Raw genomic sequence first — 24,314 nt, forward strand, 5'->3', positions numbered from 1 at the left:
CAGTTTTGTTCTTTTTCAAGATTTCTTTGGCTATTCCGGGTCTTTTGTGGTTCCATACAAATTTTAGGATTGTTGGTTCTAGTTCTATGAAAAATGCTTTTGGTATTTTGATAGGGACTGCACTGAATCTGTAGATTGCTTTGGGTAGTCTGGACATTTTGACAATATTTGCTCTTCTTATCCATTGGCATGGAATATTTTTCCATTTGTTTATGTTGTCTTCAATTGCTTCCAGCCATGTTTTATAGTTTTCAGAACACAGGTCTTTCACATCCTTGGTTAAGTTTATTTCTAGTTTTTTAAATTATTTTTGTTGCAATTTTAAATGGGATTGTTTTCTTAATTTCTGTGTTATTTCATTGTTAGTGTGTAGAAATACAACAAATTTCCACATACTGATTTTGTGTCCTGTGACCTTATGAATTCATTTTTCACTTCTGGTAGTTTTTCTGTGAAGTCTTCAGGGTTTTCTGTATACAGTATCATGTGATCTGCAAATAGTGAAAGCTTTACTTCTTCCTTTCCAATTTGGATGCCTTCTCTTTGTTTTATTTGTCTGATTGATGTGGCTAGGAATTCCAGTACTATGTTGAATAAAAGTGGTGAGAGTGGACATCTCATTTTGTCTGTCTGTGCCTGTTTCTGTGTGTTAGGAGAGAGCTCTGCCTCCTGCTCTTACAAGCAGTGGCCCTATGAAGAAGGGGCCCTGTGGTGTAACTGCAATGCATTGCCCTCTATTCACCAGAACCTGGCGCCTCACAGGTGTCTTCTGTGTGTGTTGCATGTGCCCTGCTGTGTGGCTGAGCCACTTTTGCCTTCCGTCCGGCTGTCTGCAATGATTGGCTTTGCCCGTTGTGAGCAGAGGTGGGTCCCTGTGTTGTTCGTGAGCCAGTCTGAAGTTAAGCTTGAGTTAAGTCAGACCAGGCATTTGCAGAGATGCAGTAGCACCAAAATGCAGGGCACTTTCCCTGTTTTGTGCCCTGAGAAGCTTTTGTTGGTGGGTGGGGCCTACGTTCAGACCAGATGCCTGGCCACAGCCCACTGCTGGGGCCACAGTTGGACTGCTGTGTGTAGTCATCTTCCCCTCTCCCTAGGGCAGGAGTCACCTTGGAGTGGTGCTGGCCCCTGTTGAGGCTGCTTGCACACTGCTTTGGATGGGCTCCAGCCAAGAGCATAGGGGCCAGAACCACAGGAAACTATGGGTCAAATGCTTTAAAAAAAAAAAAAAAAAAGGATGTGCAATCTTCTGCTGGTTGTTTATCTTTCTGTACCATCAGAAAATAGTGGGATACTGAATCACAGGAAGCCTCAACTGTCTTAGGTGTCAAGTTAACATTCCATAGGTTGGGGTGGGAGCAGCTTTCATATCCTGCAATACAAAGCATACTAAATGATGATTTAGAGTCATAGTCACGCCAGTGATCCCTTGAAATCTGCTGTTGTCCATTGTCTCTGCCTCTCTCTGAGCATCAACCACCACCACGTCCTAACAGCTCAGTCCCACCTCCTGCATCTCCACACAGGTCCTCATCCTGTCCCCTCCCCCTGCCCTGCAGCAGGCTCTCCTGAGTCCTCACCTACCCCATTGCAATAACCCTTATATTTGAAGGAAGTCTCTGGATTTCAGGGGACACAGATTCACCTCGCAATAGGCAAGGCAAAAGAGAGCTCTATTAGAAGGACACAGGGTGTCCACAGACAGAAGGCTGGTGCAACCTTTGGGCTCAGGAAGGCCTGGAAGTGAGGCAAGCGTGCTTTCCTGCCTCCCTACCTTTGTCTCTGCCTCCATGTCTGCCACCTTCTTTCTCTCTGTCTATATGGCATCTCCCACACATTAAGAAAACTACTGGCTCAGTCTCCCAGGAGTGCCATCCTACAGTTTCTGCAACCAAAGGGATACCTCATTCTCAGAATCTGTTTGGAAAAAAAGGAAAAAAATGAAAGAATTCCAGAGAAACATGCCTCTGGATCAGTCAAACATGGTAAAGGAGTAGGGTCAGGTAACGACATGGAAACACAAACACACTCTTGGAATTGGAAGAGAGGAAGTTCCCAGAACAGGCTGCATGTTTTTCCAACCACCCTGGACTTGCCCCTGCTGTTCCCTCCTCACAACCTTCATAGGCAAAACCCTACCTGTTCTTCAAAGGTCATCTTAAGTAGCACCTGGCCGGGAAGATTTGCTCATTCACCTACCAGAGGCCCCTTTTTAAAGCCCCCAACCCTTTCCAGTTGTTGTTTTCTCCCTTAGGGCACTTTTCATTATTGATCTTAAGGATAGTGTTTATTGGGGCATCTGGGAGGCTCAGTCAGTCACTCTTCATTTCAGCTCAAGACATGATTTTGTGGTTCATGGGGTCAAACCCCACATTGGACTAATGCAGAACCTGCCTGGGATTCTCTGTCTCCCCCTCTCTCTGTCCCTCCCCAGCTCGTGCTCACGCTCTCTCTCAAAAATAAATAAACTTTAAAAAGGAAAGAAAGGATAGTGTTTGCAAGTTTTCCAGCATGAATAAGTTCCTAGAGGAAAGAAGTCAGATCCTAATCACATTTATATTCCAAAAATAAAAAAATGCCAAGCAAAATCTTTGCCTGTGACAGGTACTCAATAATTGTTTGCTAAATGGTTGAGTGGATGAATATAAATGACTGAGAATAGTTTTAGCAACCACCCTGGGTATTAGATTGCCCACCAAACAGTCATGACTCTTCATAGTGTTGTTGGAATAATGTCCTTTGCTGGGGAGAGGACACCCCTGACTTTTCTCTTGAGGGAGTTAGCAGGAACTGAATATTCATTTACTACAAGGCCAAGGTTTAACAGCCCAGCTCTCACATTCGTTGGTAATAGTCAGATTCTTTGGGGCTCATTTCAATTATTCTTAAGCTCAAATGTTACCTCTGCTTTTACAGAAGTTGATGGAAGCTCCATAAGATCTTTTTCCTCCTCTGCTTAACAGGAACAAAGAGGAGCTCCCTAAGAGCACGGTCCTTGAACCTCACAAGGCTTGGACCTCACTGAGGCTCACAAGCCTCACCTAGGCTGGAACTGCACAGTCACACAGGACCTGGTGCTGAGGGGGTCCCACACTTGATGTTTAACACTCTGCAGTCACAGTCCCAGATTTTGAGATTTGCAAGTGAAGTACAAAAAGACAATGGAAGCTTAGAGCCTCGGTTTAGCTGTGGTTCTGCCTCTCATCACCTCCAGGGGCAGCCTCTTAGCTGCCTGCTTCCCCACTATCTGGTGCCCCAGGCTCCCTGCCTGATCTCCCTCTCCCCATCCCTTACCCAGTAAGGTTTTGCACACTGGCAGAGGGTAGGTCAGCGCCAGGGCACTTGTGCCAGAGTACCTCATGGCAATGCCATCCTGGACTCAGTCTAGCAGAACTGGAGTGCATTTATTGAGCAACTCAGAAGGGGCCAGCCTCCACCCACCTCTCCAGATCGCCTTTCCACCGTGGCTTGGAGAAGCATAGATGCCAGGCTCCACTTGCCCACCTCCGCCAGGCATGCACATCAGCCCAGCAGTCAGTGGACCTTCCTGTCACCCCAACCTCATCCTCCTGAGAGCTCATGAAGATCTGTGCTTCCTCGGCAAGTATCCCCAGGCCTGAGGGAGCATAACAGCAAAGAGAAAAAAAAATCAAAAAAATAAGAAATCGATAGGTAGAGAGAGCCCATGGATGAGAAAGAAAAGTTTTATTATTTTTTAAGTTAATTTTTAAACTGAGATATAACTGACATGTGACATTGTAATAATTTTAGGTGTAGAAATTAATTATTTGACAGATGCATACATTGTGAAACGATTGCCAGAATAAGTTTAGTTAACATATATCACCACACAGAATTACATTTTTTCCTTGTGGTAGGAACTTAAAAGATCTATCTTAGCAACTTTCAAATATACAGTACAGTATTCTTAACTATACTTTTATATTTTAATAAGTTTAATGGCACTTCTTCCTTCTTTTTGAATAAAGAAACTCATACTTTTCCTTTGCGCTGAGCCCTAGCCCTGTGCCAAGTACTAAAAAGTGCTTAGCAATTGGTAGCTGATGTTTTCTTATTATTAATAAATGTTCACACAAAGTCTGACAGTTTCACAAAGTAAGAAGTTTCCAAAAATATGACCTCTATAATCTCATTTGATCCTCTGAGGTAGGTGGGATATGGATGTTCTGTTTTGTAAATGAGAAGACTAAAATTCAGACAGACAAGTAAGGAGGCCTAAAAAAAAAAAATCATGTCACCCGTTAGTGGCAAAGCAGGGCCTGGAATCCAGGTGCCCTAACTTGCAGCCCTGTGTTTTTACCAAGCGACCTGCCCGCCAGTGACCCATGGGGCAGCTGAGCGGCCTTTTCCTCACTTCTCTGGAGGGAGAAGGAGCCAGCAATGTCTAGCCACTCTGGAAACTCTGCCGGGTGCCATGGTGCTTTGAGCATTTGCCCCGGCCACTGCAAGGAGTCCCGCCCTTACCCTGCATTTATTTTCTTTCCCAAACCTCACAAAACCATAAAAATCAAAGATGACTCCTAAGAAGCGAGCCATCCGACGCTCTGAAAACCCGGCCCACGGCTGTGGATGGCAGGGCCACAAGAGCTGTTTCTTTGCTCCTGTTGACTCAGGTCTGTTTACCTGGCTCCCTCATTCCAATTTCCTAGCCTCGGAACCAGTACAGCCCTCGGATTTATGCTCTAGGCAGACGGGCGATTTATGGTGTGTTCATCACCCATGCCACCCCAGGACACGGCACCTCTCCCTGCAGCTGTCAAAACCACCCACTCGTACCCAGCAGAGTGTCAAGCGTTTCACCAAGGGAAACTCCTCGGAAATAGTGCCCAGTTCTAGTCCACAGGTTTTGCCCAGTTGCCCAAGCCCTGGTCATAAAAATGCCAAATAGACTGGGAGTGAAAAACAGAGGTCAGACTAGCCCAGAGGGCAGGATGGGGCAGGAATCATAGGCTGGGATTAAGGGACAGAGGAGTTTTGGCAGATGCCACACTCCTGGGTTTGCCTTGATGTCCCCTGGCCTTGGATGGAGGGAGGTAGATGGAGTCACACTGCGGGAGCTGCCCCAGAAGGAGAGGTGTTCTTGGGGTTGGCTGAAATCCAGAAGCTGGCTTCCCTGAGTCCCAGGAAAGTGTTTTGTCTTGTCTTGTTTTGTTTTGTTTGTTTGTTTGTTTGTTTGTTTTGTTTTGTTTTGTTTTTAAATGCCTTTGACTTTCATTTGGGGACTATTAAATGTGAGGAATATGGACTTGGTGGCTAGAATGTGACTGAGGCAGCCATCGACATCAGTCCTTAAGCTGGAAAACAGATTAATAAGAACTACATATGGAGCACCTGGGTGGCTCAGTCAGTTAAGCATCCAACTCTTGTTTTTGGCTCTGGTCATGATATCACAGATTTGTGAGATCGAGCCCCAGGTGAGGCTCTGCGCTGACATCACAGAGCCTGCTTGGGATTCTCTCTCTCCCTCTCTCTCTGCCCCTCCCCTACTCACATGCATTCTCTCTAAACAAACAAACAAACAAACAAACAAGCATTAAAAAAAAAGAATTACGTATACTGAATGTAAGCCATTTGCCATCCATTGGACTTTACATATATCCTTTGCACATATTATTTCTAATCCTCACAGCGGCTCTGGGATCACATTTGTTATTAAGCCCATTTTAAAGATGAGGGAAATGAGGTTTGAGAGGTAGCAGAACTTGCCAAGTTTACACAGTAAGTTGACAGCGTTTGAACCCAGGAGAAATATTTCTCCACAAAGCAAGTTCAATGCCTGCTCTGTCTACTGAGCCTCTCATCGCTAATCCCATGGAAAAAGAGTAACAGTGGTCGCCACTGCCGACATAATGAGGATTTACCCAGCCTGCTTTGCAGGAAGACAGCCAGGCTCTAACGTGGCCGATGGTTCTGGGCCTCTCTCTGGATGAAGGAAGTATAGGGTAAGCCTCCCTATCACTCACTGGAGGAGAGTAGATGCAGACGTTGCCAGTTTTCCATTCACCAATGTGCTCTGTCCCTTATTTCTTCTTCTCTGCACTTGTAACCATTTTCTCTACTTATGTTAATGTCTCTTCCAGTGACATGCAAATTAAGGCCAAAGAGATAAATTGAAATGCTGTGATTCTAAAACTATGTCTGGTAGGACTTGGCCAATAGGAAATGAAAATAAAGATCACACCACTGCTACCACCAGAAAGGAATTTGCATCTGTTGAAAAAAAAATATCTATTTTAAAGTTGTCTGAGTTTTATTAATCCCTGTTCTTGCTTCCCTCCTCCCTCTGCTTAGACAGTTGAAAGGCTTCTGGTAAATACATAGACAGCCAATAAGGTAGATCCCTACAGATGAACAGAATTTTTCAAAAGGATTTAAAGGCTTTTACAACTTACATGGAACATGAATTTTTTGGCTTTCATTAACTCCAATGTTGAGTGTTTTCATCTATAAAACAGGAACCCAATTCAGCAAGTTCTTATGAAGAGATTACCCTGTAAGAGACGTAATATTAGACATTACAGGGAGGTAACAGTAAGGAAGGTCTGGGCTCTGCCCTGCAGGGTATGAAAGGCCCACCAGCAAGGCTGATACGTACATGAGTAACACTGGCCTATCATCAGGCTATAGTACAAACCCACACCAAGCTGCTGGGCCTCCAGGAATTATCAGGAATGCTCTGATCATCCTGATCACCAGGGTCATTTGGGTGTGTTTTGTGATGTATGTAAAAGTGCTTGGCAAAGAACTGTACAGAACTAAGGGATTTTTCATCATTGTTCTTATTACTAAGCATGGTGGGTAACAATGTAGCCTCTGGAACCAACACACCTGGGTTGGGCTCCCTGCTCTGGCACATACACTACGTTATCTTAGGTAAATTGCTCAAACATTTGAAGCTGCAGTCTCCTCAGCTGTGAAAGGGGATAATAATAGGATCTACCTGTATGGATGTAGTGGGAATTAAGCAAGTCCATATATCTCAAGGACTGTGCACCTTGCTCAGCATGATACGAAGCCACAAAAGTTATTGTTGTTGTTACTATTATTCCACATTCACCAGTACTTCTCAAAATTGTCAAGGTTATCAAAAGCAAGGAAAGTCTGAGAAACTGTCATAGCCAATAGGAGTCTAAGGAGACATGACAAGTAAATGTAGTGTGGTATCCTGGATGGGACCCTGGAACAGATAAAGGGCATTAGGTAAAAGCTGAGGATATCTGCGTGAAATAGTTAATAACGACATAATGATATTGGTTCATGAAAATTGTGCCAAACGTACCATACTCACGTAGGATGTTAACAGTAGGGAGGGCTTGGTCTGGGGTATATGGAAACTCTCTGTACTATCTTCACAACTTGGCTGTAGGTCGAAAAATATTTTAAAATAAAAAGTGTATTTATAAAAAAACTAGTATCATGAGGATGTAACGATATAAGGAGAGCTGAGCAACCACAAGGGAACTTGTGGCCAGGAGAATTTTCATTAGGGAAAAAAAGACAAAATGGAAGAGCCAGTACTCACCTATATTCTTTTCTAAAAAGCCCTATTGAGCAATTTGATAAATAGCCAAGGTCAAGTCTAGTATGTAAGAAATTGCCAGTGGGTATATGGTCGCCAGTAGCACTAAGGATGATTAATAAACATTTCCCTCTCACGTATGAGTAAGCCCTCTATCTAACAGGTTAGGGACTGGTAGAATCTAAAAGTCTACTTCCAGTTGGAGAGAGCTATTGAGTATATTTCCACTTTATTTTTCAAGAGATAGTGAGACCTAATTCTATCATAAGGATCGAAAACAGCCAAACACTTCCCTCCCATCCCTCCTTGTTTTTGCCCTTAGAATGGGGCTGTCAAAACATGATTTTAATTGCATTGTTAAAATCTGCATCATCTCTTTTCCCGTAACTGCCTCCATCTGGCACCTTGGCTGGCTCCCTGGGAAAGACAACTGGACACCTCATGGAAAAGTCACACAAGCTCAGAAACAATTCTGCTTAGAGATACTGAACCAGGGCTCAACCCCTATTTGCTCTGGATGATCTCTGGCATTGTCAACAAGCGGTTTATAGAGGGGTTTGTATGTTTCCAGATAGGATTATAAATTCACCGAGTCTACAGAATATTGGATCTGAGAGTAATCTTAAAGATTCTCAGTCCACCTCAACTCCACATCTTATAGGGAGGAAATCGAAATTAAGGAAGGCACATAGCTAGATGTCTTCAGGATGGAAACTAGAACCCCATTTTGTGGCTTCCAGAGGAGCGAGGTTGCCTCTAAGAATAGACTTATTCCCTTGAGCCCTTGAGCTAATAACCAGAGGAGCTACTTCACTATGTAAAGGCCACTGAAAAGAGTGTTTCTGATGATGTGCCACTGAAGACATGTTCCTGCAGCACCTACAGTGTTGAAGACCAGAGGTAGTACAAGAGGCGGGTAAATTGTGAGGGATGGGGAAATCTATGTAGAATAGAACCATGCCACACACAGCTGACCTGCAGACTGGGAAATCTATACGTGAGACTAAATCCCAGTTCCGGACTTCTGAAGTGTCCCCGTGGCTCTGACTACATGGTATTTGAGCCACATAGTCATTTTCCCTGCTCTTAAATTCAGCATAGCAATTCTTGCCATTAATGCTTCCAGCTCTATGAAAAAGTAAGAGGTGGGGCGGAGAAAAGAATGGGTCATTTGGCCTGTTAAAGAGCCATACTAAACTCTCGAGTCTTAGCACTAACCCATCTGCCAGTGTTGCAGGTGGCATGTGATGTGAATTAATCCATTGCTGTGAGTCACTAATTTCCCTAAGTCCATCCATCCATACCTCCTGCCCAAACTAATTCGACTCCTGTTGATCCATCAGTTGCCATCATCACCAGGAGTCAAGGTAAGCAGTTATTGTGAGGGTTTTTTTAACTACATTAATACCAAGAACTCTTCCAATATTAAAATCGTAGGCAGCAAGCACGCCTTTCTAGTTCCTCTTTGAAAGTTTCTAAATGCATTCATCGTCGACCCAACTTTGTTTTTCTGTTATACTTTGTGTTTCTATAAATACATAAGCATGTGTCCTAATTATGTTCTTATGTGGATTGTGTTAAGTCTGTGAGTTTTGGTGACTGTTAAAGCATTCTGTGGTTTTGTCTTTTATTTCAGGAAATACTTTTCCAAGCTATCCTCTCTGTGGTTTATATTCCTGTATTCGGGAAGGTCATTTTATTGCCAGCTGAAGTTGCTCATTTTCCCCTCGACTGGAGGAAGATGGGTTGAGTCTCCAGTTGTGAGATATGAAAGAGGGAGTCATCTACTCTCTACAAAAATGGCTATAAAAGGGACAAACAACACCAGCACCGTATCAGTTATCAACTTCCCAATGGATTGTCACTGATAGTTGCTACTACTTGGGGGTCTATCAACTATCTTATATCTAGAAACATATAAGTAGAGCAGCCTTCAATTACAGGCTATGTAGCCTCAAAGGATTGGCCAAGATTTCAGGGCAGTTTTTTAAACCTTCTGAATAGATTTACTTAATCTTCACACACACAGATTATCGACTGGGAGTTGCTAAACTCTAAGACCATGACAGCAGAGATAAAGTTATGTTCACTGTCCTATTCTAGGCTTCACCCAGTGCCCTAGAAAGTCAAAATGAAAGAAAAAAAAAGTGGGGAGAGGGGAGTGGCATTTAACAAAATAATGAATTTTTGAATATTTATCACTAAGTGAACTCAAGCTCTTCCAAACTCATTTCTTCATTTCTGCTTCTGCCTAGCATTGGAACCTCTTGATGCTTTTCTAAAAGCTTGTCAATTACTAAGGCCTGGAGGAAATCCATTCATATCAAGTTTAAGCCTCTTAAGTCTCTACCTATTCATGTCTTTGATCAACAGTTGATGGAAGCTGGAGCTTTCACCAGTTTTGGCTCCACTGTTAGAGTTATGTCAGCCTTCCTTCTTTTATATCCTTGTGTTTGGTGGCCAAGGGTACACAGCACACTGAATGGGCTGATGGGTGTGCTGAGCTCTCAGGCCATTAAAGTGATGGCACAAATAATAGTGTAGTGAGAGGGTAGGGTGCTGGAAGGGAGAACAAATCATTATGGGAATAATAGAACTAAAGGGATTTCCCTGGTCAGGATGCCTAAGTCCCCAGTGAGCGATGAGGGTCTTTCATAAAGAATCCTAACCATACCTCCATGAAGCCACTAATTTACTGAAAAGTAAACCGGGCAGTGAGATTTCCATCTAAATTAGACCTTGAGAAGGGGATAATTAAAATATAGTTTGTAACTCAGATCTTCCTCCCTTTATCTCTGTAACACAGCCCCTCAAATAAATTGAGGTTTGGTAACAGAAGCAAGAACATTCTGCCCTGTAATTTCTACTGGTAGGGTGACCGACCTTCTTGGTTCATCCAGGACTGTCCTGGGTTTAGTGCTGAAAGTCGCACTTCCCAGAAGCCCTGTAGCCCCATGCAAACCAGGAAGGTTAGTCACCCTAAGAGAGAGAAAGGGAGTGTGCATGCCTTTTAGCCACACAGGCCTCCCTAGCAAGAAAAGATAACGACTTTGCAGCTGGATTCAGCCCACCCCCTAAGGTTTCCAGGTAGTTCAGCATCATGTTGCCCAGCAGGCCACAAAAGGTAATGAGCATGAGAGTCTGTGTGGGAGGCAGGGGCACAACACCTTCCTCTTCAAGATCTCCAGGTATCTGGCATATCCTCCACATTGAGACTGGTTCTTGTGAGGGAAGGAAGGGCAGAGATAAAGTTCCCTTTCCCTCCATTTTATAGATGGAGAAATGGGAATGGGGAGACAGTGCGGCTTGTTTGAGATTTCATGGGTAGTAGCAGAGCCCGCGTGTGAAACATAGCTCTGAATGCTAAATCGTGCTGCCTGATAGCACCCTGATGCCATATGGATCTTTAATGCCTAGAAAAACCTAACTGGCTGGATATAGGAATGAAGTGAGGCTGTATGTCCTACCTCAACCCCCTCAGTCACCAGACTGGATGAGAAGCATTTGCTTGTGGAGGCAGCACATTGGAGCCCCCACCCTAATTTGCCTAAAACAAGATCTGACTCCAGTTTGAAGCCATGCACTGACACACTGTACAAGCTGGTCATCATATGGCTTTGAAATTGTAGATTGTTTGAAATTGTAGATCTCCTGTAGATTACAGGAGCAGAGGCTTCTGAGAGCTGACAGCTGGGGAGGCACAAACCTCAGGGCCATATGCAAGTCTACCCTCTTGTTCACCCACCCAGAGCCTGAACTCCAGGTGCCCCAGAACCACAGAGCTGGGGACCGGTGCCTTTCATCCTTCCAACCCTTCCCCACTGGACACCACACTGGGGTCCCGTCCCAGCTGTTCAGCTGTGTGGGAGAAGCGCGAGGCTCTCTCAGCTGGTTTCCCTCAGAACCAGCGGCTGGCCCACAGAATGTTTTGCCTTAGTTTCTCACTGACATCTTTATCTTCCCTTTATCACGTTTTCAAGAAAATTATGCTGAGAAGGGCACAGTGTTCTTCGGCAGAAGTGAAACAGAGGTTTTCCATCTCTGGTATTCACTTCCAGAAGGAGGTAGTGGCTTCCAGCACTCAGGGCCCGGCAAAAATATTTGTACACAAAGTCTAAGGTGGCAGCCAGGTTGATCCTTGAGAGGCATGAATGGGGAAGCAGCCAAACAGAGTGTGCATGGCTCCTCAGGGGTTAGGAGAGTGGCTTCCCTATGAAGGCAGGCTATGCTCAATGAGTACATTAAACATTTTTTTACAGCTTACAGTATATGGAACCACAGAGCCTTGTACTGTGAGCTGAACTGAGAGAATTAGAAACTGGAATTGAAATAACTAGACAGTGTATTCCTGCGAGGAGTTTTGAGTCCAGCATTGGGAAAATCAAGGAATAAGCACAAAAAGGATATGAAAGCAATGGAAGTAATGTAGGTTGACCTTGAAGGTTGTGACGTCAAACAACATAGGACAAAAAATGACAAATTGAACCCAACCTCAACTCTAGGCTGCCTGGTTTCTCGGGCTCCCAGGAAACTCAGTCCAAACTGGGAAGTACCGTGGGTCCCTCTGAACATTCACGGCTTGGTCAAGATCCTTCAGGTGTCAAGCTCCTCTTCCCGAGGGAATTTTGAAACTAAGAGGAGGCTGGGATTCTTGGCTATCCTGTCCTTGACACAGAAGAGAACTTCTTTTGTGAGAAGAACCTGTTCCTCTCTCCTTTGCCACACAGACAAGTTGAAATATAGTCACTTTGCTTCCCACAAAACTCTTAGGCCTGTGTCTACTTCATCTGCTTGACACTTGTGTGTGTGTGCCGTGTGCCTGGAGATAGAGATGAAAAGACCAAATTCCTGCTTCTTCTGGAGTTTACCACCAAATCCTCTGCCCTCAGGGTTTCTCTGGCCCCAAATCATAACACCTTAAAGCTTACTAAGCTGGAAGGTATAGTGAGGGTATGGAGAAGAGAGAGGGTGTCCAAGGGACAGAGACTATTCTCAGCTCCCTCCTACCAATGGTGTCCAAGCTTTTGCAAAGCTCAACCTCCTTACTAATATGAATATGTGGACATCCATATAGGGATAAAGGCTCAGTTGTAACATAAGAGGCCTGTGATGTTTCATATAATAAGAAATATATATATTTGGCCTTTGTCCCTGGGTGCTAGGACACAGCTCCTAAAACTCTTGTAATTTCCTGAGAGATGAGGGTAAGTATAATAAACCTCTTTCAAACATACTCACATTTATGCTAATGAAGTAACTCCTTTTTTCTAAGGAGGTGACTTTTGATGGGGCCCTAGATAGCTTCGGGGTGGGAGCTACCCACAAAAGGAACCAAAAATGTTATTAGAAGAAAGGGATTTCCAACACTCACACACACACACCACCCCTGACCTCCAGGGAAGAGAGAGGGACTGAGAATTGAGCTAATCACCAATGGCCAATGATTTAATCAACTGTGTCTATCTAATGGACCCTCCATAAAAAGCCTAAATGAAAAGATGTGGAGAATTTCCCCATTGGTGAATGTATCTATGTGCCAGGAGAGTGGCACACCCCAAACTCCACAGGGACAGAGGTTCTTGTGCTCAGGACCCTTCCAGACCTTGTCCTGTATACCTCTTCATCTGGCTGTTCACTTGTGTCCTTTCTAATATCCTTTATAACAAACTGGTAATAGTAAGTAAAGTAAGTAAGTAAAGTGCCCCCTGAAATGGGGGGAGCAGTATTGTGGGACCGAGCCCTTCACTTGTAAGATCTGCACTAATTCCACATAGATAGGGTCAGAATTGAATTATATCCCAGGACAGACACCCATTTAATGTCCAAAGAGAAGTGGAGATCCACTTGGTGTGGAAAACCCACACATTTGGTGTCAGAAGTGTTATGAATAGGGCCAGAATTCCATCCATGATTCTGTCATTTGTTTCCCCAGGGAAGATTTTTCAATAGATATTGCAACCCAGGGGCACCTGGGTGGCTCAGTCAGTTAAGCATCTGATTCGACTCAGGTCACAATCTTGCAGTTTGTGAGTTTGAGCCCCGCGTCAGGCTCTGTGCTGCCAGCTTGAAGCCTGGAGCCCACTTCAGATTCTGTGTCTCTCTCTGCCCCTTCTCCGTTTGTTCTCTCTGTGTGTGTCTCTATTTCAAAAATAAACATTAAATTAAAAAAAAAAAAAAAGATACTGTAACCCAGTTTAATGAGTAGACATTTGAGTTCTGATGCTGTCTTCTGGCATAGGCAAGTGCTTTGTACTTGGCAACGTTTATACTGATGGTGATGATAGTTGCCACCTTCATAACATAAAGTCAACGTCTACCTACTGAATATATCTGACTTGACGAACCAGAGCTAAAAGCTGTGGCAGACTATCACCACCACCACTGAAGATGACGAAAAAAGGAATCCCTGACACATAGCACAGATTCCGGGCTGCCCTGTTCAGCCTCAGATGAGCTCTGTGATGCCTGTCCACCTAGGAACCTCCGTGGAACTGTTGGGATTCCAGCCACCGTGTCACACATTCTCATGTGATGGCTTGTTTCCATCAGAGCACTTATCCTAGTTTTTCATTCAGCACTATCAGTGCGGGGCTAGATGTTTTTATTACCAAGCAGAGTGTCTCAAGAAAAATACACTCATAACGGGTAATAAATTTGTACTTGAATGAATGAATGAATGAATGAACGAACACACAAAAGAATGAGCGATGGGTTAAATGAGCTTCTCCAGAAGCATTTCAGTAAGAGACATAGGAGTGATCCAGGAAAAACCCCAGCCTGCAGAGTTAGGTAAGCTCCATTTAGCACAGAATGTGTGGCTTGGCAAATGTAGTTGATCAGAGAAAGAAAACATCTGAAACATGTGCTAGTGAGAAGTAGCGATGAACTTACTTTTCTTTTAATAAAATCAGCCTCACCAGGGATCCTGGGGAGCCCCCAGCTTCTGCGATGAAGCCACAGAGTAACTGCAAGAATGGCAGATGGGGTGGGCCTGGTCCCACAGAAGCCCCGATCCGAGCCACCAACCTAATTGCAGCACATGCCGTACCCAGTGCTATTCACTGTTTGTCACCCGAGGCATTGGCCGGATCAATTTCGGGACATGAAGAACAAAGCAGCATTTTTGCCAAAGCCCTTGAATTTCCAGGCCTTGTGGTTTCCATTCAGACCATTTCGTAAAGGATTGCAGGCTTCCAGTGCCTTTGTTGTTTGAATCCGCCGCGGTGAGTCCAACAAAAAGAGAAACCTCAGGCCCTAGCCAGCTGAGGCTGGGGAAGGAATTCTTGTGCCTGGGCCCGTGGACAGGAGGGACAGGGGCCTCTGCTGTGAGCCCCACGCTTCTCCCGCCGCCTGGGTGGTCTCAGCTGCGGCCTCCGTGGCTCCTTCTTGCGCTTATTGGCCTGGAAAAAGGAAAGCTAGCTTCACCATGGAGACCCTCTCTAAGGGATGCTGTGTGATTTAATGAACCTTTGGAAAATGTTTCACTTTTCACACCTGCAAATGGTCCTTCGATATTTGTCTTATGCCACAGGACTCCCTACGTTTCTCCTAATACCAAATAAACGTGGACGTTAGGGTCTGAGGGTCTTTTCCGTCAGGGTTCTTTTTTCTTGGAATTTCTGTCTTGCTTATCTGATGGAACTCTGGACGGGGCCTATGTTCTGGACCATTACTCGACCCAATATGTAAAAATAGAAGGTTTCTTCAAAAGCAGACTTGATTTCTGTCAGTCATGGATAACTTTTACAGCACCATGGTATAAAAGAGGAAGAAAAAGGAAGCATTTAATCTGTGCTGTTGGCTATTGCTTCACAGCAAGTGCTTTGGTTCACATTGGTGTATTCTTGAGCTCTTAGAGCTCATTCTTTCCCTTTGAGCATGTTAGACTCAGGCTGGCCATATCACCAAAGGGTGTCTGATTTCACAAATGTGGTCTGACAGTCTCGGAAGCCGATATGGGGGGGACCCAGGTGGCTTAGTCGGTCGAGTGACATCAGCTCTGGTCATGATCTCAGAGTTCATGAGTTCAAGTCCCGCATTAGGCTCTCTGCTGTCCACTCAGAGCCCACTTCAGATCCTGTCACCCTCTCTCTCAGCCCCTCCCCCACTCATGTACTCTCTCTCAAAAATAAATTTTAAAACCCTTTAAAAAAGAAAAAAAACAGATTTTGCCATTGTTAACCAAATCTGAGACAAGTGTAGAATGGTTAAGTTAAGGATGGGGAATCTATTTGATTCTGTTTTCAAAGAGCTTTAATGGCATAGGTAAACATTTATGTGTTAAGTAGAAAGAAATTAGAATAAAATTTATATATGTGGTATGATCTCAACCACGTCCATAAAAGGAGGGAAAACATCAACACATTGTGATGAGATTATGAGTGATTTTCATTCTCTGTATTTTGTTGTATTTTTTAGATTTCCTACAATAAACATGCATATTTTCCTATATTAAAAAATATTTTCCTGGGGCGCCTGGGTGGCTCAGTCGGTTAAGCGTCCGACTTCCGCTCAGGTCATGATTTCGCGGACCGTGGGTTCAAGCCCCGCGTCGGGCTCTGTGCTGACAGCTCAGAGCCTGGAGCCTGTTTCAGATTCTGCATCTCCCTCTTTCTCTGACCCTCCCCTGTTCATGCTCTCTCTCTCTCTCTGTCTCAAAAATAAATAAATGTTAAAAAAAAAAAATTAAAAAAAAAATATTTTCCTGTTTATAGAAAAAATGTACTCATTACTTTTTATAATTTATTTCCTAAGGCAATATAACAATAGTAAGTCTCAAAGATAGTAGAACTTCTGTTTAATGTACTTGGAATGAGAATCTAAGCTGTCTTTTAAAAAGATGAAAATACAATATGGGAATAGAAATATAATAAATTCATAAATGTATTTAAATATATTTATATATATTTAAACATATTTGAAATCTAAATATATTTAATATATAAATATATAAACATATAAATATATAAAATATATTTTATATAAAATATATATTTTATAAAATATATATTAAATATATATAATATATTTATATATTTAAATATATAACTATTTTTAAACATATCTCACCACCTAAAATTCTTTTCCCAAAAGTAAACATTGTTAACAGTTCAGGCTGTAAACTTTTCCATAAATTTATATGTGTGTATGTTTTGTATTTGCACACATAATGGATTTGGCATTTTTAACATTAATGGGATCCTATCATATGTATTGCTCAATAACTTTCTTTTTCTCACTTAATATACCTTAGAAGTTCAACTTGTATCTCTCTACAGAGAGATCTACTTTATTTATTTTTAACCATATTATCATGCAGCATAGATGTGCCATTATATGTTCATTCATTCCCTTATTGATACACATTTGCCCTAGTTCCAAGTTCTTACTACTATACTCTTGAACATAACAACAGTTATATATTCAAAGATGTTCCCTACAGTATTAGAACAACATCTTTTTCAATGAACCTCCTTTACATGGAGCTTTGTACGAGCATGAAAGTTAAGTTTCTGGAAATAGAAATCCTTGGTTGCCTAATTGTCCTGCCAAAAAGATTGTATTAACTAAGTCTCCAGGCAGTAGCATCAGCACATTATCTGAGAAGAATTTTCTTTTCATATTTGGAATTAGGGCCTTCTCCCAGATTCCTCCTGAATAGTCTAATTTGCAGATCATCAGGACAAAAAGCGAAGCAAATGCAAACATGGAAACCATCATCAAGTCCCTTGAAACAAGGTGACATTACAGTACCCTCAAGTATTAAGAAAGCAGAGCTGTTCTGGGAATGACAAAGGGATTCTTAACTTTTGAAAAACTACAATTCAGTAAGCAACACTTCAGTTCTACCAGTCGTGATCTAATAGTTCTTAAATGATTCAGAAAATATTTTTTTATTTTAGAATACCTCAGAAGAAAATGTAGCTACTTGCATTTTTTCATGTGTTTTGGATAAATGGGCAGAATCCATCATCCTGATGATTAAAAGCAGCTGATGGATGTGGCAGCCAGGTCATCTCAATACCTAGAATAATAGCCACAAGAAGTCTAGAAAAGCTTTGGTAAGTGAGGAAGCTTCATTTTTCAGAAGCTTCATTTTCCAGCATCCCTCCATTTAGAAGTTATGGCATTTCTGTGCTGTTGCCCAGGGTCAGACTTCTGGCAAAGTACTTTATGTACATTTCCTTACCTCCTATTCACACTTAAAAAAAAATTTTTTTAATGTTTATTTTTGACAGAGAGAGAGAGCATGAGTGGGGAGGGGCAGAGAGAGAGGGAGACACAGAATCTGAAGCAAGCTCCAGGCTCTGAGCTGTCAGCACAGAGCCTGATGCAGGGCTCGAACTCACAGACTGTGAGATCATGACCTGAGCCGAAGTCGGACTCTCAACCGACTGAGCCACCCAGGCACCCCAACCTCCTATTCACATTTAAATTTAATTACTTAATTATGCAATAAATTGAACATAGAAGGCTAATAAAATACTTAACTACCTACTATCCTGATTTAGAAAAATTTATTATTTTGTATAATCTACTCCAGACCTTTTTTAAAGAAATATGATATTACTGTTGAATCTTCCAATTCCCAGTCTATTATTTCTCCCTCCCAAGAGTTAACCTCCATCCTAAAGTTGGTGTAATAGCTTTTCTTTTTTAAAGATGTTCATGTATTTATTTTGGGAGAGAGATAAAGCATGAGTGGGGGAGCGGCAGAGAGAGAGAGAGGGAGAGAGAATCCCAAGCAGGCTCCACATGGTCAGTGCAGAGCCTGACATGGGGCTTGAACCCACAAACCATGAGATCATGACCTGAGCTAAAATCAAAAATTGGACGCTTGACTGACTGAGCCAACCAGGTACTCCGGTATAGTATCTTTTCTATCCATGTTTTATATATTCACAGCATTTGTATATATCCATTTGCAATAAGCAGCATTATTTTGTGTACCTTTTAATTTATGAAAATAGTATCATAATACTGATATCATGAAACCTGAATTCTTTTACTCAAAAAATTTTCCAGATAATTGTTTTTCCATTGTTTTTTGAGGTAGAGTCAATTCTTTCACATTACGTGTCGCATCGTATTCAGGTATATGATTATACAAATATGTAATTGTAGTCTATTGATTCACATTTAATTGGCTTCCAAAATTTCCGTAACAAGCTTAGTAGCTTTAATTGCTATTTCAAATGGGGTATTTTAAAATATATTTTTAAATATATTATGTATATATGTGTATTATACATAATGTATACATATCATGTATATGTATATATATGTGTGTGTGTATGTATTATGTGTGTATGTGTGTGAATAGTTCCTTAAATTGGCATCCATTAATTTATACGAATGACAGTAACTTCTCAGTGCTAATAGTTTATGGGATTCCTTGGATTTTGTTGGTAAACCATTACAATGCCTTCACATAATCGAGTTAGTTCTTCCATACTGATATTTATACGTCTTACTTTATTTTCTCACCTCACTGCACTGTCTTGAACCTCCAAAAAAATTTTAAAGAAGCACTAGCAACAAGGAATTTTGTCACAGTCTTCACTTTAAAGAGAATGTGTCTAACTTTCAGTCATTACCTATGGTATTTGCTGGAGGTTTTTGGTAGTCCTTCAATTTCTTTAAAGGTTATAGGTTAAGATTTATAGGTTTCTTCAGATTACCTGTACCTTTAGATTACCTACATGCATAATGTCTACATTTTCAAATTATTGGCATACAACGTAGTCAGTCTCACATTATTTTCAGTCTACATGCTTTCTATAGTATGTTCCCCTTTTCATTTTATATTCCCTCTTATATTTTTGACCAATTTTTCCAGAAAACTTGTCTATTTTATCAGTCTTTTTAAGAACCAGCTTTGTTAATATTCTTTATTGTTCCTTGGATTTCCAGTCCATCAATTTCTGCTCCTATCATTATTATTTACTTCCATCAACTTGTTTGGTGTTACTTTTTGTTGTTTTCCCCTAACTTTTTTGAATCAAATAACTGACTCATTATTTTTCAATTTTTCTTCTGTTATATATGCATTTAAAGTTATAAATGTCTCTCTGTGTGCTGCAAATATTGCTATAAATTTCATTATTCAGCTTTAAATGTGATGACTTCCATTATGACTTCTTCTATGACACATGACACATGCACGCTACTTATTTTTCAAATTGGAAAAGTCAGAAGGACATTGATCAGAATACTGGTTACACAATCATTGTTTTCTCTTTTTCATGTGGTGACTTTTGAAAAACAAAATTCCAGTACGTGCAATATGGATGCAAGATTCTATTTGTTTCCATTAGATTAAGCTTTGTGACTGACAGTAATTCTTAGTAATTCTACCTTTCCCCCTTTCTTCAGGTTCTTTGCTGCTGGTCAAGGTCATATGACTAGCTCTAGTCAATGGAATGTAAATGGAAGCTTCTTGTATCTCTTTCAGGCTGAACTGGTGAAAATCCAGGCATAATTTTCTGGTCTTTTTCCCTTGCCTACAGTGAAAAAAGTAACCACCTGCCCCAGATGCTGAACCTAAAAAATCATTAGCTTCCATTAGCCTCCTAGAGACACAGTCCCAGATTCTTTTAGACAAAAGCATAGGTAAGATAAATTGTGACTATTGAGTCATTACAATTTTGTGGTTAAAATGATACTGTGCATCACCTCTCCTAACCTCATAAATATGGCTTGTTAATTATGTTGTTCAAGTTTTTCTACTTCTTAAGAACTTATTATTTAATTAACATATTAATTTGTGAGAAATGTGTATTAAAACTATTTTGATTATATGCTTGTCAGTCTCTCTAATCTTGTCAATGTGGGCTTTATATATATTTAATTTAAAATACAAAATCTTCCTAATGAATTGTTTCTATATCATTATATAAAGACATTGTATCACTAATAGTTTTTTCTTGAATCTACCCTGACGTTGATATGATGATGATATTAATATAGTTATACCAATTTTATTTTGATTAATGTTTGCCTATGAAATTCTTTCCTACTATAAATATATATATATGTGTCTACATACACGCACATACATACATATGTGTATAGACATGCAACATATTCACATGTATTTACATAGTTGAAATATACTTTTGCCCACTCAGAATCTCTGTCTTTTAATAGATGTCTTTAAGCCATTCATATTGGTGATAACTAATATATGTATACTTGTTTCTACCAGTGTATTTCATCTTTTTATTACCGTAGTTTTTCTTCGCTTCTTTACACTCCTTTTCTGACTTACATTGGATTAATCATGTTTCCTTCTGTCTTTTTACCTTGGTTATTTTTTAAGAGCCCCCCTACACACACACACACACACACACACACACACACACACACACTTTTCTGCTCAAGACTCAATGTGATTCTACTTTATGAAGATTAAACTTTTCATTAATTCAGGAAAACTATTAGATTATCTCCAATAGCCTCACCAACTACTTCACTGAGAAACTGAGACTCTCAAATCCTACACAGAAATCCGGGATTTAAAACATTCAATTTCCTTGAACTTAGTTCCCAAAATTCAAATAGTGCCCCAGTGCTTCCAGTTTTGCCTTAGATATCTCTAATTCTATCCCCTTTATTCCATCCTCTCAATTACTGTCTTTTCTCAGACCTTCAGCCTCTCACCTGGAGTACAGTAGAGTCCTAAGAGGCCTCCCTGCCTCAAGTCTTGGGGTGTTGCCGTCTCTAAATCTACTCACCACACTCCGTACATAGAGGTATGTATCTCGAAGTCCGCTATGACCAATCATACCTCTGCTTTAAAGCCCAAAGCCTCCCCAAATCTGTAAGGTCAGACTTTCTAGCAGAGCAGTCAAAAAATATAAAATTCTCGTTACTGCCTATTCTTGGCTTTCCAGTTCATCTCCTGCCACATCCTTCTTGCAAACTTTAGAATCTAGTAATACCTAAGTACTTGTAGTTTCCTACATATTTCATGTTATGACATAACTTTAGGGCTTTGCTCATGCTAGTACTTAGTGTCTTGCAACACCCTTCCTATTTTTTTTTTAATTTTTTAATGTTTATTTATTCTTGAGAGAGAGACAGAGAGAGAGAGAGAGAGAGAGAGAGAGAGCGTGAGCAGGGGAGGGACAGAGACAGAAAGGGAAACACAGAATCTGAAGCAGGCTCCAGGCTCTGAGCTGTCAGCACAGAGCCCAACGTGGGGCTTGAAATCACAAGCTGTGAGATCATGACCTGAGCTGAAGTCAAACCTACTGAGACACCGAGGTGCTCCTACCCTTCCTACTTTTTCAAACGCTGAGTAACTCAATCTTCATAACACTGCATAAATTCTGAGACTAATTATAAGAAGCTTTTCAGATTCATCTGGGTCTCTTGGAATACTCACTCAGCCGTAGTATTGAAGCTCCATACTATAAGAAGCCCACGGACATGGACAGACTAATTGTAGAAAAATCAAGTTAACAGTTGTAGCTGAGCTACTAGATACCAACCAAGATCAACTCCCAGCCAAGCTGTGAGCTATCTTGGATAACCACTCCTGCTGAGCCTACAGATGATCCCACTCGTGGCCACCATCTGACTGCAATCACATAAGAGACTCACCCCAAACAGGACTTCCCATGGTAACATGAGATATAATAATAAGTTGCTATATTAGCCAGTGAGTTTTAGGGAGATTTGTTATTTAGTAAATGATAACCAGAGAAGTCCCCTGAAATAGACGCTCAGTAATTAGTGATTCAGCTGAAAAGGAAACTGATGCCATTGTTTAGCTTACATTTTTGAGTTTCCTATATCTATAAATATTTACCTCTAGAGAAGGTAATGCATTCACAAACTCAATATTTGTGACAATGTTTACTGACAAAATAGACAATTTATTTTTCAATTACTTCTTAGATGCATCACACCCCTTGAGGATGCTAAGCTAGAAACCATGTAAAAGTCATAAACCTCTGCTTCCCCACTTGGAGAATTAAATGAATTTACCCACGTGTGAGACCATTAAAGTCCAGGCCAATTTTTATTTGCTTACCACCTTTCATGGTCAGTTTTAAAGCAGAAATGTTGCTTCCCAGTGTTTGGGGTCCTAGTCAGCTTTATACCTCATGTCGTGAAGTGTCTGCTTAGAAGACCAGAGAAGGCAAATGGCAAACTGGAGATAGAAATAGATAGTCTTAAATAGCTCTTTTGGCTTTACTTTCCAAAGAAATGATTTGGAAAATGGTCAGCATTAACAGTAAGAATAAGCAAGCCTACCATAAAGGCAAATGGTTTGTAGAGAGGAGTCCTTTATTTACTAACGTTGTATAACCATCAGTAGAATACATGATTGCAGCTGGGCTGTGAGTAAAGTGGAGGTGGTGTGAATGTGATGTTCTCCACATAGCTGAAACACAAAGCATGGCATGGATTTTGAGGTTTGGTGTGCTGCATATCTTCCATTTTGCCCTTCAGATTCACTTTCCACCATGCTATAAACCCAGGAGGCTTTCTACTCTGCTACAAACCCAGGGGGATTCCATCAAGGGTATCGCTGATACCTGACTTCCCACTGGCTCAGATGATGGAAGGTTCTAGCAAAAAGGTAGGAGGCAGAAGGAAAGTGAAGTCAGAGTATTAATCCTCCAGTTCTACTTTTGCTGGAGTTGGTTGCTGTCATTTGGCTCCTGTAGGAGCCCACTCCTGAAGGCCACAGCACCTGTTGGGCAATCTTATACACAGAGTTCTTTCTGTCTTGGCTTCAACAGCCAGTCCTTTCCTTGCTCCTTCAGAATCAGGGGTAGTACTGCCTCTGTCCCTTCTTGCTCTTGCTAAATCCTATTCACACTTTTATTAAACTCTTTAAATAGCCCAAATTGAATGCACTGGACCCTGACTGCTATAGTGTATGCTAATATGCCATTCTGTTGCTACCTCCCCATGCCCCCTTGGCAAAACCTATTTCCTTTGTGTATGGTAGAGAGGGCCAGGAAGGACAAGACATAGAGTTTTCTGCCACAGCTTCTGGCATTATTCTTTGAGAATCTCCTACTTGGCGATTTCACAAGCAGGTTACTGTGGGGTAGCCAGACCTTCCATTTTAGATAACAGACCCCAACATTTAGGTCTTCTGCCATGCAGACTCTATGATTTGCCACTATTCCTCCCCCTGCCAAATGGGGACTGGATAAAGAGTGAACTCAGCTGTGTATAATCAGTAAATCAAAAACCAAGTCACCAAATCTGAAGAAGCAGGGCGGGCAGGGGGGAAGGGGAATCTAAGACATAGAGCCAAAACAGAGAAATAAGAGGACTCAATATATGAGACACATTAGAATAGGTAGAAGAGAATTGAGCTGGAAAAGTTCCCTGGCATTTTTTTGTATTGTTCCTGGACTTATTTGTGTGGACATAGTACCTTTAATGGGGCTAAAGAGACTGGACATTGTTTTCCCAGAATTTTCCAATTTCCTCCTTCTATGCAATTCCAAGAGATTTCTCTCAAGCCTCCCCTTAGTGGCTTCAGACTGACTTCCAAGGAGCCCTGGTTCCATAGAGATACCACAGAGGCCTCTTTGAGGGTGAAGGATCTGAGTAGGTGGGGGTCCAAGTGAGCAGCTGCTGGAGTCCTGACCACTCAAATTACTTTTTTATTTATTTTCCAAATTGGGTTATATATAGCATTTCTTTTTTTAAAGGTGGGTGGGAGGATTCTGCTACAAAGAAAGAAAGGAAGAAAGGGAGGAAAAAGAATGAGAGAAGCAAGGGAGTTAAGAAAGAAAAGAGAAAA

This window comes from Panthera onca, chromosome B3 (assembly GCF_046562875.1).
Source record: "Panthera onca isolate mPanOnc1 chromosome B3, mPanOnc1 haplotype 2, whole genome shotgun sequence".
Classification (NCBI taxonomy): Eukaryota; Metazoa; Chordata; class Mammalia; order Carnivora; family Felidae; genus Panthera; species Panthera onca.